We start from the raw sequence: 20,125 nt of genomic DNA, 5'->3' as shown, positions 1-20,125 counted from the left end.
CAAAAGTGCAGACTCCTAGTCTGAATGAAATATGAACTCTATAGTTTTTTTCCAGAATGATCATTACAAAGCAACCTTCCAGACTATGGATTTTCTTTTTCCCAAGTTTGTAGTCTTCTGTCTTTTGCCTTATTATGTGCTTGCCATTTCAAAGGGTAATTTTGGATCTCTCTGATCTCTGGCTGTAGGATAGTGAGAACTTGCTTCTTACTGAATTATGTAGCTGACGTGTATTGGAAGATGAGTGGGGAGGATATACTTTAGAAATTAAATGTGATGAGAGAGATCTAAGAATGGAATGATTTCTGAATTTTTATTCATAATCACCAGATGGCTCACTCACTAATTTCTTTTTCTCTCTTTCTCTCTCTCTCTTTTTTTTTGCTTTAAGGCAGTCTTACCAAAATATTTACCCCTTTTCTATATATTTCTTTCCCTGAAAACAATATACTATACATCATTTTAACAATGTTTTGAAAATGGAAGACCACCAAAGCATGCATATTTTCAAGCTATGAACATTACCACAGATATCCGAAAATGGAAGGACTAATTAAAAGTTTAAAATTTGCCCTCACGTTAACTCTAATATGCTCTTTTGTAAATGGAGGCATGTGAAAAATGGAACCAATTCCACTAATTCACTTATAACTTACACACATTGTGGGAAATATATAGACTTGTAAATTTAGATATCTATTTCCTTATACAGTTAGTAATGTTGAAAACGGTTTATCTTCAGTAAAGGTAAAAACAATTAACAGGAAGTTACTAGCACCCAACTAATTTGAATAGCCAAGCAACTTTTTAAAAAAGGTTTGTTGAAACATAACCTACAAAGTGTAGAGAACTTGAATGTAGAAGTCAATTAATTTTTAAATACATTTTTAAATATGTGAAGCATAGTTATATTCCCCTTTGTGGAACAGTAATGATCAGATTATATTGATGGATCCATAGCTAGATATTACATATTTATCTTTATATCTAGAAGTTGATATTTTAAAATTTCTAGTATTGATTTATCTCCACTGGTTTTACATTTAAGTTTCTTATTATCAGTTTTGTCTGTACAAAATTATTTAAAGGGACAAATTAAAAGAAAACCAAGCTGTAATGACACCATAGAGTTCATCTATTCTGATTTGTCTCAAATGATACCTTTTTTGAATTTAGGCTGTTCAGATGTGTACTGATAGCCAAATTCAGAGTGGAGATTTAAAATATACTTCAGCTACTTATGTAATAGTCTTTCTTTACTGCTTTTTTATATATTGTGATATAACAGGGAAACAAACATACTGCTAACATTTTGTAGGCTAAGGGCTAGAGTGCAAATGGAAACCAATATACATACCTTGTACCAAATTCTTTATAATATATCTAAATATTCTATGTTCTTCTAACATTGACAAATATACCTTAATAAGGATCCTGAACTTCCAAATCTGACCTTAGATTTCTCTGACTCTTCAGCCTTTATACTTTGGTTTGCCTCTGTTTTTTCCCACACAGGTGTCCCCCCCAATACCAAAAAGGACCTCTTGTACCTGCTTATGGATGTCGCAGACTGTACTGCATATCCAAGCTCCATTTCCTCCAAGTAGCCAATTGCCAGCAGCTCTCAGGCCCTCGCCTTGGACCGGAGGTATGTACATCATGGTGTGTCTGCCTTCAGGTAGAAAACTCAGGAGAAAAGGAGAAGGGAAGCCTGTAAGTGGGCTCAGGCAGTTTAGACAATTCCATGTTCCCAGGTACAGTACTTAGAATCTGGAAGTTGGGGGATTCTGTTTACTAATGGACGAATTCTCTAGGCCAGTTGGGTAGAAGTGTGACTGGGTCAGAGTCAAGATGAAACCCAAGGCAGGGGCCCCAACTGCTCATATCTAAGGGCAGTATTGTATAAATGTACATACTTTAAATATATATGTATATATAAATATAAATAGGACTGCCAATTCTTTTTTTTTTAGTACAATTGAGTAGTTTGAGGCAGATGAATATTCCCACTGAGAACAACTGTTTAGCAATATCTAATAATGCAGAACTTACAAATAGTCAGTAGTCTCACTCCTAAGTATATACCATCAGATATGTGCATATTCATGCACCCAAAGATATGCACAAGATTGATTATCTTTGTTCATAATTGCCCTAAACTGGAAACAACCAGAGTGTGCATATGTAGAGTGTATAATGGAATAATGGAATACAACTGAACAATAAAAAGGAACAAACTTTGCTAGATGCAATAACATAAATAAATCCCACACATAATGTTGATCCACAGAAGCCAGACACACACAAAATACATTGTGTATAGTTCCATTTAGATAAAGTATGAAACTGGTAAAACTAATCTATGTGATAGAAATTAAAATAGTGATTAGCTTTTGAAAGTATATTAATTGTTTGGTGTATATTAATATCCCAAGTGAGGAGCCTGGGTTGCTGGCATTGTTTTATTCTTTGTTTGTGTGGTGTTAATATTGCTATGTTTGTTTTGTAAAAAGTCATCAAGTTATACACTTATTTTTTTACACACTTTTCTGTGCATATGTTATATTTAATTTTATGTAAATGAAGTAAATAACTTAAAGAAATGCTTTGGGGACTTTCCAAGTTTGTCAAAAAAATTTTTTTTTCAAATAACAGAAGCAGAATACAGCAATTCCAATCGCTGGCATTCAGACTCTCACACAGTCTTTAATTGAGAGGAAACCCATTAAGTCCCAAGTTAGTCCATTTATGTTTTGATAAGCTCCAACAGATAGGTGAGTCTTATATAAAGCAAAACCATCTGCCTTCAATCATTCTGGAATGTTCCCTCTATCTGTGGATCTACACAAATTATAAAATCCACTCCCACTCAGTCCAACATTCCAAATGCTTGAAGTATTGCTAGTTCTCTTCAGATCCTGTCTTTACTAGGCTAATAGATCTAGTTTCTCACATTTTCTTTATAAGATACACTTTCAGGAGGTTTCTCCATTCTGCTTACTCTCCAGTCACCAACATTTAAACTAGGACCTGAATCTCAGTTAAATTCAATAAGTGTATTATAAGTAGTACAGACATGAGTTGTACCATCATATCCAGTGCTTTTAATTTTGGCTGTGATTTCACCTTGCAGCCAATGATTCCATTGGCTTTGCTGGCAGCCATATCATTCTGATGGAGGTACAAATACCACTAATGAAGTAGTTTTAAAAAAAGATCAAAATTAAATCTGATCAAGCTTCCAGACCTAACTACCATTTTTATCAGAAATCTAAGAAAAAGGATCTATAATCAGCAAAATCTACACTACAGGAAACCCTAGGAAAAATCATAGGAAAAAACCCTAGGAAAAAAAGGCAATGCTATTTCTTCTATGACAAAGTTACAAGTAGGGAAGGGATGATTAGGAGGAACCTACAGATTAAAAAGAGACTTAAACATAACGACCATCACAATATATAGAAATTATTTAGATTTTGATCCAAACTAACAAAAAAGTAATGTTTTTAAAATAAGGGTTTGGAAATAGGAATACTGACTAAGTTTTTGATGATATTAAAATACCGTTGTTAAAGTTTAAAGTTACAATAGCAATACTCTGGTCATTATCTTTTTTAGAGTTTTTTGTTTTGTTTTGTTTTTAGAGATACATATGGAGATAGAGATGAATAGAGATAGAGATAGAGATGAATGCCATGAGATAATGTCTGTGATTTACTTCAAAGCAAGATATACCTTAAAAGATAATTATAAAAACTGGGTGATGATGAGTACATGATAGTTCATTATACTAATCTCTTATTTTTATATGTTTTAAGTTTTCCATATGAAACTTTAAATAATAAACAAATATTTTAAAAATATGTTCTTCTCATGTTTTGGGACAATTAAAGGTTTAAAGTGCCAAACTTCTACAGGATACAGATGTAAGACACAGAGCAATTACTTATAAAAAATATAAAAATCACCTGAAGATGGATTTAGTAAATTCATATGTAAAACAGAAACTTCATTTACTCACTTAGCCAAGGTAGGATTAGTAGAAAATTTTTCTCTCTGTAAGTTAATAAAAGAACATTTTGAAGAGGAGGGAGTGTAATTGGAATATTATTTCAATGTGTAATTGGAGAGATACTGGCAAACATGGTGAAAGGTACAGTTCAGCTGAAAAGAATAAAATTCGTATACAACTGTGATTGGATAAAGCACACTTGGCAATATTATAAGGCTGAGCTGTTCTCACCTCGCACATCTTGTCTTTACTATCAACTTCCCAGAGTGGTCTTCATTAAACGAATACCTCACCAAAGAAGATACACAGATGACAAACAAGCATATGAAAAAATCCTCCACATCATGTGTCATCAGGAACATGCAAATTAAAACAAGATACCACAGCATATCTACTCGAATGACCAAAATCCAAAACACTTACAACATCAAGTGCTGACCATGATGTAGAGCAAAAAGAACTCATTTGTTGCTGGTGGGAATCCAAAATGGTACAGACACTTTGGAAGAAAGTTTGGCCATCTCTTACAAAACAAAACATGCTTTTACCATATGTTCTAGAAATTACACTCTTTAGTATTTATCCAAATTAGCTAAAAGTTTTATACACACAAGAATCTGCTCATGAGTGTTTATAGGAGCTTTATCATAATTGCCAAAACTTGGAAGTAACCAAGATGTCCTTCAGTAGGTGAATAGATAAATAAACTGTGATAACCCAGACAATGGAATGTTATTTTGTGCTAAAAAGAAATAAGCTATAAACTCATAAAAAGACAGGGAGGAAACCTAAATATACATTGGTAAGTGAAAGAAACCAATCTGAAAATGTTATATATTTTATGATTCCAACTATGTGACATACTGGAAAAGGCTAAACTGTAGAGACAGGGAAAATAATCAATAGTTTCCAGGGTTAAGGAGGTGAGAGAGAGAGAAAGAGGCAGAGCACAAAGGATTTTAAGGGCAATGAGAATACTGTGTATGATACCAGAATGATAGATAGATGTCATTATACATTTGTCAAAACCGATAGAATGTACAACACCAAGAGTGAACTCCATTGTAAACTGTGGACTTTGGGTGGTAATAATGTGTCAATACAGGTTCATTGACTATAACAATGTACCACCTTGGTCCGTGAAGTTGATAGTTGGGGAGCCTGGTGTAGGAGGAAGTGGTGTATGGGAACTCTGTACTTCCTGCTCAATTTTGCTGTGAAACTAAAACTGCTCTAAAAAATAAAATCTACTTAATTAAAAAATATACATTGAAAAATAAATAAATAAATAAAGTATTGGCCAATCTATTACTCCAGCTGAAAGCAGTTATGCTTATTTATTTTAAAATTGTAGAAGGGATATGGAGTGTTACCTTTCCTTCTTAGATTAAATAATAGAAACAGGCAATTAATGACAAGAAGAAAAACATAATGGTACTTTGCACTTGTTCAGTGTTCTTCATCTTTGGGTTCTAGAATGTTTTTGCAACATTAATTAAATCATTTTTAATTAAATCACTTTGACAAAGAAACAATTTTTGCAGAGTAAGGTGGAGGAACTAAAATTATGAATGACTTGCTCAAGGACATAGTGTATTATGGCTTTAGAATTCATCAGGCAATCTTATGTTTATTTTGATATAGGATAGCACATTCCCTAAACAGAGATTCATCAAAAGCAGTAATTAATTTTTTTATGTATTCACCTTTTTAGGGATAAAAGTATTGATTGGTTGCTCTTACCTGGAAATTTGGAATCATCAAAATTATTGCCTTTCATCTTACTAGCAAGCTTCAAATCACTTCACTTAAGGATTAATTTACCTAAGACAGGTTCGCCTAAAATTCAATCCCATTAAAAAAAATTATTTTGCACACTGTGCTTTTAATTGAGCAGTATTTTTGTGTGTTTCCAAAAAATTAAGCACTTTTTAAACATTTGTCTAAGACAGAAGTTTAAAAAACATTAGGATCTGATCCCAGTTTTATCTCTCTTCAGAACAATGCACATACCTACCACTTTTATTACATGTGAAATTAATTTCCTTTAAAAATCATTTTATTTCTGTGATTCTTGATGTGCTGCCCAGATTACCATTCAGAAATAGAGGACTTAAAACCTCAGCAGGGAATGCTAACATCAGACTGCCTCTCATTGTCAATCCCCACTCACCTGATGACAGCCTCACACAAACCAAATTGACTTCCTTTGGTGGCGCGTCTCTAAAGACCAGTCAATGCCAGTGTAATAAAGACCTGGCCCACTCGCCTCAACTACAGACCACTCTGAAGTTCCATCTCAATGTCAGAGTTCCACGTGGGGTCACCTGAAGCTAAACTTAGAACTGCATCACAGCTTAACTTCTCCCTCTGACAAATCTTTTACTCCACAGGTGGTGATCCTAAGAGTACTCCCCAATCAAACTCCTCCACATCAAAATATCTGCTTCTGAGGGAACCTGATCTCAGTCAACAAAAAAACATATCAATGTTTCCGTACAAAAATGAAGGATCAATTTCAGGAAAAAAAATGTTTTTAATGGTGTAAAAAAAAAACCCACAAAATACACTTCAATTCTAATACAAAGGGAATTTCAATATAAAACTATTTTTATAGCATTTAAATTAGAAAAATGAAAGTATTGATAATATATAATGGCAATTGCTATATAACTTTTTGGCTTCTATTCAATTTTTACCACTCAGTTTGGTCACAACCATGCCAAAACACTGATTTACAAAGTATGTTTTATCAAATGGAATCAATATTCCCATGACAAGATATACTAACTTATTATTTAGCACTAGTTATAGAGACCTAAAACAAACATAATTTTAAGCAAAATAGAGATTTGCTTTTTCCTCATTTATATCCTCAATATCACATGCTTTTCCTGTTTTCCATCTTCATTGTCCTTAACATGAAACTCATGGAGATAATATGACTGCAAGACCACCAGACACCAGGTACATGTTTCCAGCAGTAAGAAAAATGAAGAGGAAACACCAAGAGTTTAATAACTGCTCACAAATTATTTCTATCTCATATCTGAAACAGACACTGGAAAATGGAGTCATTTTGTTGGCTGAGGGGGGGGTGTATATTTCTGCCTCCAATATTAAGCGATCTAAGAAATAAGAAGGATTGGTACTGAATAGAAAACTATCAGTCTCTGCCACAGAAGAAACTCTTGAATCAAGAGGCACACAATTATCCCCAACTCATTGCATTCCAGTCGTATTTTACAATTTCTTTTTTTCAGAAATCAACAAAGTCAATTTTGGTAAGCTCTGCTAGTGTTTCTTCCTTAGTAACAGAGTTGTAATTAGTCCACATTCCTTTTTTTAGTGGTATTAACAAAAGTTGCTGTCAAAACTTATGTATTTGATTCTAGATGTCCATTGATTTCCACCTGCAGCAAATCTGACAAGTCTTCAAAACACACCCTTCTTCTGCCTTCAATCGCCATTTCCAGACAGGCGTGTTGACAAAGTACATGCTTAGCAGCATGTGAGTTTGCAATCACAGAGCCTTAAATAAAAACTGTCCTCATTTGTGTGGTCCCAAAGATCTAACCAGGGAGTAAAGCCGTAGATGAACTCCCTTCAGTCAAGTTGTTGTGTTTCAGTCAAGTTCAAAAATGATTTCATTTTGTATGAGAAAATTGTGATATTTCCCAATAAAAATTCTATCGAATGCTTCAAGACTAATTCTCTGCAAATCTAGCAAATTCTCTGAGTGGTAGAGAAGAACTTCATGTTTTATTCTAGTCACATTCATTAAAAAAAAACTTTTATGAAGAGGTTGAATCAAAGCTATAGCTCTAATTACGACAAAGATTTTCATCATGTTTGAAAGCATTGATGGAATAACACCAAAATAAACACAGCAGCATTTGCCAGTGTAGAAATTAGAGAGTCACAATTTTCTGTGCATCTTCTTGACCAAAACAGTAAATCTAGATGTGTTTCCAGGTATTATATGTGTTTTGCTTATAATGTAACTCAAAGATTTCATTTTTAGACAGAACTATGGTTGGTAAAGAAACTTTCCAAACTTTCAAAATCACTAAATGTATTTTTAGGTTTCAGAAATCTACTCACAAATTAGTAATTCTCATTTTTAATGGAATTAGTATGCATATAACAGAAGAAACGAATATTATTGCCTAGAGGGAAGGCAGTGTTTTCAACCCTATTGCATACTGACTAGAAATGGCATAGCTGCATTTTCTTCAAAATATTCATTTCAAACTATTAAATGATATTTCAGTATTTCTAGACCAAATAATGTAATTTGGTAGCAGAAATGGCTTTGATTTTCTTCCTTTGCTTTAAGGCATAAACCAACTCAAGCATTTCCAAGACACATGTTCAATTTAGTTATCTATTTCCTGAGCAGATGCTTATGTGGTTTTATCTGCTGCATGTTATTAATAAACTATTTATCAAATCCCTGTCATCAGATTTTCAGACCCCTTTCCAGTTGTCTTAATTAAATAAAATGCTAAAGGTTTAGGGGGAAAATATCTCAGCTACACTGATATTTTGCCCTTTCTCTATTTACTCAAGTCTCTATGACAGTTTGGTTCATTGAAATTAATCAGGATGTTTCTAGTTAAAAGGCCTGTTAAAAACAACTCTTCAAAAGTTGATCCACTAATCTGAGATTCTTTTGAGACGAGATACATTTTAAGTTTCTTCAAATTAGTTCATTTTGTTTTTTGGTACTTTTGCATTGTCATATTGCTTTAAATTAGAGATAAAAAATATCACCAGATAATCATAATTGAAGTGTTCATTTGTAGCACGGAGGTAACATAAAAATCACAATAAATAGAATAGTTTATAGTTAAATGTATTTACATGTAAATATAAAGATAATACAGGGCTTCCCTTGTGGCACAGTGGTTAAGAATCAGCCTGCCAATGCAGGGGACAAGGGTTCGAGCACTGGTCCAGGAAGATCCCACATGCTGCGGAGCAACTAAGCCCATGTGCCACAACTACTGAGCCTGCAGTCTAGAGTCCACGAGCCACAACTACTGAGCCCACATGCCAAAACTACTGAAGCCCACATGTCTAGAGCCCGTGCTCTGCAACAAGAGAAGCCACCACAATGAGAAACCCATGCACCACAACAAAAAGTAACCCCCACTCACCGCAACTAGAGAAAATACTGCGTGCAGCAGCAAAGACCCAATGAAGCCAAAAATAAAATCAATAAAATAAATAAATTTAAAACAAACAAACAACAAAAAAGATGAGTTCTAATTTTAATTTTACGTTCAGTTAATTTACTTTTATTTTAAATCAGTGGCTCAACTTATAGCAAATTATAATGATATTGATATGCTAATAACCAGCCAAGTGTTTGCAGTCATATTGGTGTGAATTCAAGAAAAGAAATGAACCAACTAATAACTTGTTATCAACATACTCAATTAGATAAAAAAGGCAAATTTTGTTTTCTAGCAAAAAATGATTATTTTATTGACTTAAGATAAGAACAAATAGTTTTCCACTTCTCCTACACAGATGTATACCAGTACCATGTATTATTTTAATTAATTAAATAATTTTAATGAATCTCCTTGAAAAATAATTAAAAAGAAGTTAACATTACCAGAACATACATTGGCATACTTAATAGATTATATACTCACTTTTTAAAATACGTTGAATCAGAATTTTGACTTTTAAAATATGTAAATGACTCATACAGTTAATATAAAAGACATGAACCCAGTTATAAAATAGGCAGAGGACCTGAACAGGCATTTTTCTAAAAAAGACATACAGATGGACAACAGGCACATAAAAAGGTGCTCAACATCACTAATCATCAGGGAAATGAGATATCACAATGAGATATCACCTCACACCAGTGAGAATGACTATCATCAGAAAGACAAGAAATGATAAGTGTTGGCAGTGCTGGAGAGGGTGTGGAGAAAAGGGAACACTTGTGCACTGCTGGTGGGAATGTAAATTGGTAATGTCACTACGGAAAACAGTGTGCAGTTTCCTCAAAAAAGTAAAAAGAAAATTACCATACGACCTAGCAATTCCACTCCTGGGTATTTATCTGAAAAAAACAAAAACACTAAATTGAAAAGATATATATATATATATACCACAATGATCATAGCAGCAACATTTACAATAGCCAAGGTATGGAAGCAACCTAAGTGTATATCAACAGATGAATGGATAAAGAAGATGTGTTATGCTTAGTGAAGTAAGTCAGACAGAGAAAGACACATACTACTGTATGTTTTCATTTATATGTGGAATCTAAAAAATAAAACAAATGAACAAACATAACAAAACTAAAACAGACTCGCAGATACAAAGAAGAAAGTAGTGGGTACCAGAGGGGAGAGGGATAGGGGCAGCGGGGGGTGGTGGCAAAATAGTTGAAAGGGATTAAGAAGTGCAAACTATTAGGTATAAAGCAAATAAGTTGCAAAGATGTAATGTATAGCACAGGGAATATAGTCAATATTTTATAATAACTTGGTATGGACTATATTTATAAAAATATCAAATTACTATGCTGTACACCTGAAACTAATATAATATTGTAAGTCAATCATACATCAATTAACAAAAAAGAATTTTGACTTCAGAGGCTCTTAATATAAAAGCATTTTCCTATTTTTAAAAGCATTTGATTTTATTTGACCTGGAGTTATTTTAAAAATAGACCATTTTGATTAAGAAAAGTTGACCAAAATGGCTATTTTAAATTTAATACACTTCTATCATTATTATACACTGGGTTGGATGTTCTCAATATATAACTCCCTCAAGGAACTTATGGTCTGAAAAAAGAAAACTATATACATCTAAAATAAAGGCAAAATAGAACCAGAAACACATGCAATAAGACACAAAGTGAACATGAACTTATTTATTTTAAAAAGTATAACTGCACTGGGTATAACAAGACAATCTCAAAGTACAGATCAAACATAAATCTTATTTTATGATAACAGAGTGTGTATTACTAGTTTATGAGAACAAATATCTGACAGTTCACGTTTCTATCAGTAAACTAAAAAAAATATTTCAATAGATTGCTTTACTGGCATTGCTTTATTAGTCATGTGTATCATTGTGTAAGACATATATAACTGTAATAACATTTAACTTTCTTAAGTGATAGCTTATGTGTCTAATTTTTTCAAGATCACACATTTGAAATGATTTAGAAAAAAATCTTCCATTGAAAGGAAAGCCTCTACTTCACTAATTATCTAGCAAAATACAAATAAAGAAATAAATTATATAACCCCCAATATGAAGCAGTAGTATTGCCTGCACATGATAATCAGAATTATAGAAACTATGTCTTACTCAAATTTTTCTAGATTTGTGCATTATTAAATCAGAATAGAAACTATACTTGTTAAGAGCATTGGGAATGAACAAGCAATATATTCTCAACACAAATGGAACAAATTTATCACTTAGCATATGAACTCTTTCTTAGTCTGACCAAAATCACACTAGCTTTATCAACATCAGCATGGGAAATTTTTTTCAATTAAGTGGTAACTCCATACACTGCTGGTGGCTATGTAAATTGGTACATGTTTTGAAAAGCAATATGTCAGTTCATGATAAGAAACTTAAAAATAATTATATTTTGATCCCATGATTCTAATGTACATTTTCAAGAAATAACAAATTACACAGTAGAATGAGAAGGAAAGGGTGAACTCAAATGTTCAATTGAATGCTTACACTATGAAAAAAGCTTGGTTCACCTCAGAGGTACGGGGTCTTGGTTTGAGTTCCTATGAAAGTAGGGCCTAAGTAAGTGCAGCTAATTTATTCCAAAGCTGATCCTAAGAAGCCAGGAAAGAGGAGTTGGAGGAATGAGACAGAAAAAGAGAAAAAACACCAAGAAAGGGTGAGCTGCTGATCTGGACTGCTTTGAGAAACTGGATTTAGATCTTGCTGTGATCCTACTGAAAAATCATTCCAAATCTGCATCTTTCTGTCTCTGCATAGGAAGGAAGTTTGGGGCATTTACCTACTAATTTGTAAACCCCAATAGATAAATATTTTGCTTAGTATTTTAATCTCTCACATTTCTGGGTTGTCCCATATTCCATAATTTGGGGAGGAAAAAGGTAGAAAATGTAAAAGTAGTGTCAGAGCCTTGCTGCTGAGTTACATAGGGACTGTTCACCACAGGTGCAGCTAGAATTAGTAATGGACTAAGAATTTGTGGACCAGGGCAATATAAGTACTTGACACATAAAACCACTTGTCACACTCAAATCAGCTCAAGTCCACATTAAGTGCACTCAATGTGGTGGCTTATTACACTCTAAAAAGATTTAAGACAAGATAATTAGTGGAACAAATATTGTCCAAACCCTGTAGTTGTTTTGAGACTGTAACTGATTGTCTCAACAACTTCCTCTACCACTGATACTCTGTTTGCATCAGCCTCAGGCATATTTCAGCTTCCCTAGGTTTCATTTACGAATGCTGAGGTCATCCAGTTCCATTTCCTAAGGGAATAGAGCCCTTAGTTTCAATGTATTGGTCAGGCTATGCTTGCTGAAATTGTTATTCTAATGTTTGTACTAGACATGGAAGCAACAAAGAGACCCCAGTAAATTTTTCAAGTCTTAGACACACTCATATGTGCCTGCTAGCTACACATGATAATCAAGATAGATTACCCTTTCCAGTATATAAATTTTGTCTTTTCTTGCTAGGTACTGTAAAACAACACCATACATCATCCTATGTTTTCATTTATAAACAGCATCTTGGAGCACAGCACTCCAGCTGCTTAGGGTGTCATTTCAAACTGGCACTTTAGCTAAGTGTTTAGTGGTCACTTGTTCTAAGATGACATAGGCAGGATTTCATCACTGTAAACCAGGCATTCTGTAAGCCCTCAGATCATGAAGTCATGAATGTTTCTTATCACAATCTATCTTCAAGTGATATGATACCACTTCACGTAAGAACTGTCCAATAGTACACAGTCGACACTATATACACAGTTTCTGCATCCATGGATTCAACCAACTGTGGATTGAAAATAACCACATACACACACACACACAAAATTCAGAAAGTTTAAAAAAGACGTGAGGACTTTCGGGGGCTGACGGCTAAGCTCACTCTCTTTTTTTTTTTTTTTTTTTTTGCGGTACACGGGCTTCTCACTGTTGTGGCCTCTCCCATTGTGGAGCACAGGCTCCGGACACACAGGCTCAGAGGCCATGGCTCACGGGCCCAGCCACTTCACGGCATGTGGGACCCTCCCGGACCAGGGCACGAACCCGTGTCCCCTGCATCGGCAGGCGGACTCTCAACCACTGTGCCACCAGGGAAGCCCAGAACTATTTTTTTTTATTTTTTTAGATTCCATATATATGTGTTAGCATACGGTATTTGTTTTTCTCTTTCTGACTTAACTCTGTATGTAAAATGTCACTATCTTTTATGGTATGTTTACTAGGGGCTCATAGTCTCTTCAAGGAGACAGCTGAATTCCCAACTACTAAATATTTGTAATTAATATGTATGACTAATTCATGTTGGTGCTTGTTTCTTACTTGTTTACTCTGTTTTTTAAAAATTTATTTTTCCTTTTAACTTGCTTTTCACCTTTGCTCATCATTTTCTCTCATTTCACTTATTTTCATTTTTCTCCTCATTTTACTGAGAGATAATCTGACTTTGAAATTTCTTATTTCTATTTTCCTCATTTCCTTTTTTTTTTATTTCACAGGAAAGAGGAAGTCCTATTAATTTGCTCCCCAAACCCTTTTATCGCAATGAGAAAGTACCATGTAGCTGGCAGTGCTACCAGGAAGATAATCCTGGAAGAAAGCAATTCAACTTAAAACTTTCAATTGATTCCATGAAGAAAGAAAGCAATAGGTTTGTAGTTGAATACTCAAAATTTTTTTCTATATTTTGTTGGGATATATGATTATTTGTCCAGGGCTCAGTATTATAGGAGCTGAGAAAAGAAAAAGGTAAAATGATGGAGAGTAGTTTGAGGGTAGGAAAAATAGAATTGACAAAAATATTCAAAGGTCCTTAATAAAATAGAACTAAGATTTTGAAAACCACATATTCAAATGCATATTCATTAAAAAGATGGGGCATAAATATAATTAGCCAGCCCCATCCAATTTCTCCCTTCCTACTTTTCCAGTTTGTTCCACAGTTATATAACTGTGGTGTCCTAGACCAACCTATGAGCAAAGTCTTTTCCTCTCTTCTGTACCCTTCAATATAAAGATGGTAAATAAATCTTATTTCACATGTACACTCAATTTTTGGATATTGACTTCTGGATATTGTTCCTGTCTTGATTCAGGAACAGAATAATGATGTGTGTTGTGAATTAGTGAGGGGAAGAGGGGGCACACCACCTACACCTACATTTACATTTTAGATAATACATAATTTTCACATAGGAATTCAACTTATTATTTCATTTGTGATTCATATTAATATTTATGAAATTGCTTTGAATTATTTTATAAATGCCTGATAAAGTACAAAATTTGAACTAGCAAGAAAAAGTGGGGAGAAAATGTATTTTATATAATACATAAAATTATTTTATATATAATATAAAAGATGGAAAAATGGATTTTATATAATAAAATCAAATACATTTTGTAATGTTAACTGTATTATTATGAAAGTTCAGAACTTACTTAGGCTAGAAATAACTACTTTCAGGTATGTGTAACTAAAAATTAACAGGGCACTATGAAATACCCTTCTGCTGTTAAAAATCCAATTAAAAAGTTATATATGTGCAGATATATATGTGAGCATATACAGTGCATATATAGTTATCTGAAAATCTTTAAGAAAATTTTGTTAAATGTTTAATTGTCTGAGTTTCATTCCTATATTTAAAAAGAAACTTTCTTATGAAAAAAGAAAGTTAAATAATTTGATATGTTTCTTCTATGTGTCTTTATGCTCCAGATTTTATATTTCTGATATTGCCCAACAAATTGAACTGCATATGATTTTCATGGCTCATTTATAAAATAGCTTATTTGATATACGTATCAAATGGAAACAGGCCAGTGTTTCAATACAGGAAACCAATTCTAAATATAGCTCACTGAGATTTCTTTACAGAAAATCTGCTGTTGTCCTTTAACAAACCGCTGAAGTGGATTTAGTGGCTGGGAAAACTGCCAGACAAATAGAAATACAAACCAAACTCCTTTAAACCATAAAATTACAGCATCAAAGGAAGCATAATTAGCACTCTTCATATCCTGGTCCTGCTGGCAACTTCAATTCTGCCCTCACAGAGACTCCAAGTTTTTAAGGTGAGAAACCAGGCTTAATTTTGGTTTTAACAAAATCTAAATTTTTTATACTGATATCTGCAGATTAAATATTCTTCTTTTTTTTTCTTTTTTTTAAACATCTTTATTGGAGTATAATTGCTTTACAATGTTGTGTTAGTTTCTCCTGTATAACAAAGTGAATCAAATATACATATAAATATATCCCCATATTCCCTCCCTCTTGTGTCTCCCTCCCACCCTCCCTATCCCACCTTAAATATCCTTCTTTACATTACATGTTTGTTATAAAAAACTAATAATACTTCTTAAAATATCAACATATATGCACACTTGTCACAAGCATATATGCATAAATGTTTCAAATTAATAATAAAAAGCAGCTGTCTACTTACAGGTGAAAACCTAAAGGCATTAAAAATACAGTTAGAATAATGAAAAGGAGGCCCTTCTTCACGAATAGTTTTAACATAGGTATAAACGTAAAAACATAGTTAAAAAAACGTAATATCAATGTTGCAAAAGAAAATAAGGAAGTTATCAACCTTAAAAATTAAGGTTGAAGGAAGGAAGAAAACAATTAAAATTGATATATATTATATATAACACATATATAATACATAATAATATATCATGTTTAAGGTTTGAGATCATATAACACATAAAGTCAATAGCTTTAATATAAATTAAAAATATTTAAAAATAAATTTCAAAATTGATCCATTTGAAATGATGTGTTTCTTCTGCTTCCTCTATATGTATATATTTAACTTGTAGCAAGTAGAAATGCACAGGGTCTATATGAAGATAAGTAAAAACTACTGTTAAGACACCTTAATGAAGACTTTGAATAAATGCACATGTAATGGCTTAGAATATTTGATTTTATAAAGGAGCTAATTGTCCTTACAATAATCACCATATTATTTGATCAAACTCAATCATATTTCTCAACATTTCAGGGAGATGTGTATATCACAATTCAAAGACTTAATTTGTTTAAAAGGTATAGATACATATGTAATAAATAATATAAAATATATGTAGCAAAATTTCTAAATGCTATGTGTTAAAAAAGCAGGATTGATTTTATATAACTAGTAAATTTTACACAATTTTAATTTGTGTTATTTACTCAGCTTACTTTTTTCTTTAAACTTTAAAATAATCTTCCTTTATAAAATTTTTAATTAGAGAAATTTAATTATAGACAAAATACTTTCAAAACTTTTGACATACAAAAGATAAACTCGATGTTGGTTTGTGTATTCTGAAGTTCAAAAATGAAAACAGTCATTGGGGGGATTCAGATGTGTTGTATTAGGGAATTATAAAGTAAAAGGAGGGAAAATGTTGTACTTAACAAAAATTTTTTTAAGTAAATGGATCATTAAAAAATTATACGCTTTTTTCCTATAAATTTGGCCAATATTTACAAGTGTTAAATACCCTTCAATATCTTTTGGAATGATTTCTATTATATCACAAGCATTCAGTACATAATTTTTTTCTCTAGGTTTGTCTTTACTCTTATATTGAAATAAAATCATTTTACCTTGTTATAATGCCAAATGCATTACAAAAAGCCATGGTTTTTAAAATAATTATTTCATTATTGAAGTATTAGGGGTATTTAAACTATGTTTTAATTCTATTTTATATTATATATTTTATTCCATTTCTCTGCAACCTTGTGTTCTACAAATGATGATGTGAATTTTTTGATCAAAGACAGGATATTTGTATAAAGAATAAGTACTCCTCTTCTCCTGGTGTCTCCTACAAACAATTCAGTCTCATTATTGATCAGTTGTTCCAAAATCTATAAAATAAAATTCAATGACAAATATCATTGATAACTTATTACTAAACTCTTAGAACATTGTTAATTATCTGGGAATCATGCATGTTTTTATAATAGTAATGGAGATTACTATATTATTCATCATTGCTGCACAATTTGTAAATTATTGAGGGCATTAACTCATTTAATTTAAATAATGGGCATATCATGTATTTTTTCTAATTATGTAGTTAAAAAACAAGTTTAGACCAATTAAATGACAAGGGTAGCATCAGAGAACTAGAAGTGATTGAGTTAGGGCTGAGATCCAATTTCTAGTAGAATCCTATCATTTTTTTTAATGATAGAATCCTTCAAAAATATTTTCTTACAAAAATAACAGCACATGTTTTTATTCACACATGCCATTGTTTTTGAATATTTGTGGACCATAGGTTGTCATACTTCATTTGAAAATTATAAAGAAGAGTGGTATTACAAAGGGATCATATTTCCACACTGCTTGCATCTACCAAACCACTTAATGCTTCTAACAACCTCAGAGATGAGGCATTATCCTCTCTGAATAAATAGAAGTTCCTTCAAGTGAGGCAGTTTATTCAAAGTCACTACATTAGAAAATAACAAAACAAGGATTTGAATCCAAACCCAAAGACCCAAACTTGTGTGTGCTTCCCTTACAGCACTACTCTGAGTATCAGGCTCTATCACAAGTCTTTTACTTTGAATTCCACAGTAATTGGAATTTTCCAAAAATAAATACTTCCACAGTAAGTATTTATTTTTCTGTTAGTCTCAGGAATTCTCTTAAGATATATAGCCTTGTATTAGTCCAATAACTTAAGGTAACTGTATATTTTGTTTATTGTAGTATATTCATAGTTTACCCACATAAATTGTGTCAATATATTTATCAAAAGATTTAATTCTTCAAATTTCTGGCCCATAGATAGCTCTTATTAAGTCAATAGCTGACTCTCTTAATAGAAACATATGCCTAAATTCTTGGCTACATTACATCTATATGGGAGAACTACATTCTTGAATGAATCTAGGGTACACATTCTCTTATATCATTAGTTAAATGTTTTAAACAGTCAAGACATTTAATAATTTAAGTAGTTATTATTTCCATTCTCCAATTGTTTTATTACTGGAGAACTCAGTTTGGTTCAGAAACTCAAAGTATAACTTCTAAACTGCAGTCTCCTTTAAAAGAAATTACCGGTTCTAAAAAGCACTCAGTTACATGGAAGTACAAATGGAAAATATCTCTGATCAAAATCAATTGAGTTGCATAACAGTCAATTTGTAACCAGGACAATAAATAGTTGCTGACACCAACGTTGGATGGAACATAATTTATCAGATAAAACCTAGAGGTCATGATGCATTTAAGACAGCTATTTGCAGAGCTGAATTTTGTTGCATGATAATTTAGTTGCATAGCTAGGACTTTTGAAGCAATTAATTCATTAAAGTCTGCCACTGATCAGCCTAAACAAGACATTTCTCTTCCCTTCAAATAAGAAATAGACTGTGCCAACCTATTAGATTCTCCAAGTATTTTACAGTTTATAGTTTAAAAATTTAGTGAGATAAATAAAAACTAATCACATCAAACACACTCTTAAAAGGGTCTTTAGGAGATATCTACTAATGACTTTCTTTAGCATAAAAACATTTCAATACTTGAGTTAGACACAAATACATGAGATGGACAGCTATCCCTACAGGTACCATGGCTAATAAAGAAAAAATGGACAATCTGGGGCTTAGGTAAATGTGTCCTTCAGGACGGCTTAATTTTAGAAAAGTAAAGGGTTAACAAAATAAAATATATCTGTATTTTACTAATTTATACAGATTTCTTTTGCATAGGATATTTGTTACTGTTCTTTTAATGACTGATAACTACAGTGTTATTATTAGTTACTGTATTTCTTAGAAGGTCGAATTGCAAATACCAGCTGGGTAAGTAGGTCTTAAAAACTGTAGTATTATTCTAGTATCTTCCTCAATTCGATGCCTTAAAACTTAATTGACTGCAACCAAATATCTGGTCAGCTGCTTTCTTATAAAATCAAATAATAATAGTAATAATGAAAAAATAAATTCAAGTACAAAGTATGTTATTCCTTATATGAATTTACTTTGAATTATAAAAATGAATTACTTACAGAAATTAGAACACGATCAATCCTTTCTAAACTTTGCCTTTCAAGAGATAGTTTCTTCTTACTATAGATATTAAAAAATATTTATTGATTTAGTATTGATGTAAGTGGTGTGATAGAACCATGAATTACACAGGACAGGGCTCTCTTGTTAGGGAATTTATCATCTAACTTGGAAAAGAAACACACTAATTCAATATTTGCATATTAGAAGGGAATAAAGAGAGAGACATGACAGTGACCAATGTAGTTGAAGGAATGGAGTGTCTTTTCAATGAATGATCAAGTTTGTCCTATCTGAGGAGGTGATAGTTGAAGTGAGATTCAAAAAATGAAATTAGGCAACTCTCACAAAAATGAGAGGAAATACTTCAGTGTAAAGTGTAATTCTGAAGATTCAGAAGAGAGAAATAACTTGTATTATTCAAGTGAAACAAAGAAGACTATTGTGGCTAAAGTGGAATGTACAAGGGGAGAGGTGGTGCAAATGGAAATAGGGAGGTTGCAGGGGATGGTGATCAGACAGGGCCTTGCAGACCACTATGGTCCCCTTTTTCCATTGTTTTCTTCTCCAGGTTAACATTGAAGTAGAATGTAAATGCTAAGATTCCTTCACTGTTGGCAAGAACTGATGCCATACTAAAAAATCCCAGGATTGTCAGGATCTAAAAAGATGATACTTCTATGCACACACTACCAGTAACATACCAAAAGACAATTTTCTCAACCTCTAAAAATACATGACCCGAAACAAACAAAATGGAATATAATTCAACATATTAAGATGCAATAAAATTTAACTCTT

This window comes from Mesoplodon mirus, assembly GCF_964341445.2.
Source record: "Mesoplodon mirus genome assembly, chromosome: 2".
NCBI classification, from domain to species: domain Eukaryota; kingdom Metazoa; phylum Chordata; class Mammalia; order Artiodactyla; family Ziphiidae; genus Mesoplodon; species Mesoplodon mirus.
This window is presented reverse-complemented; position numbering follows the sequence as displayed.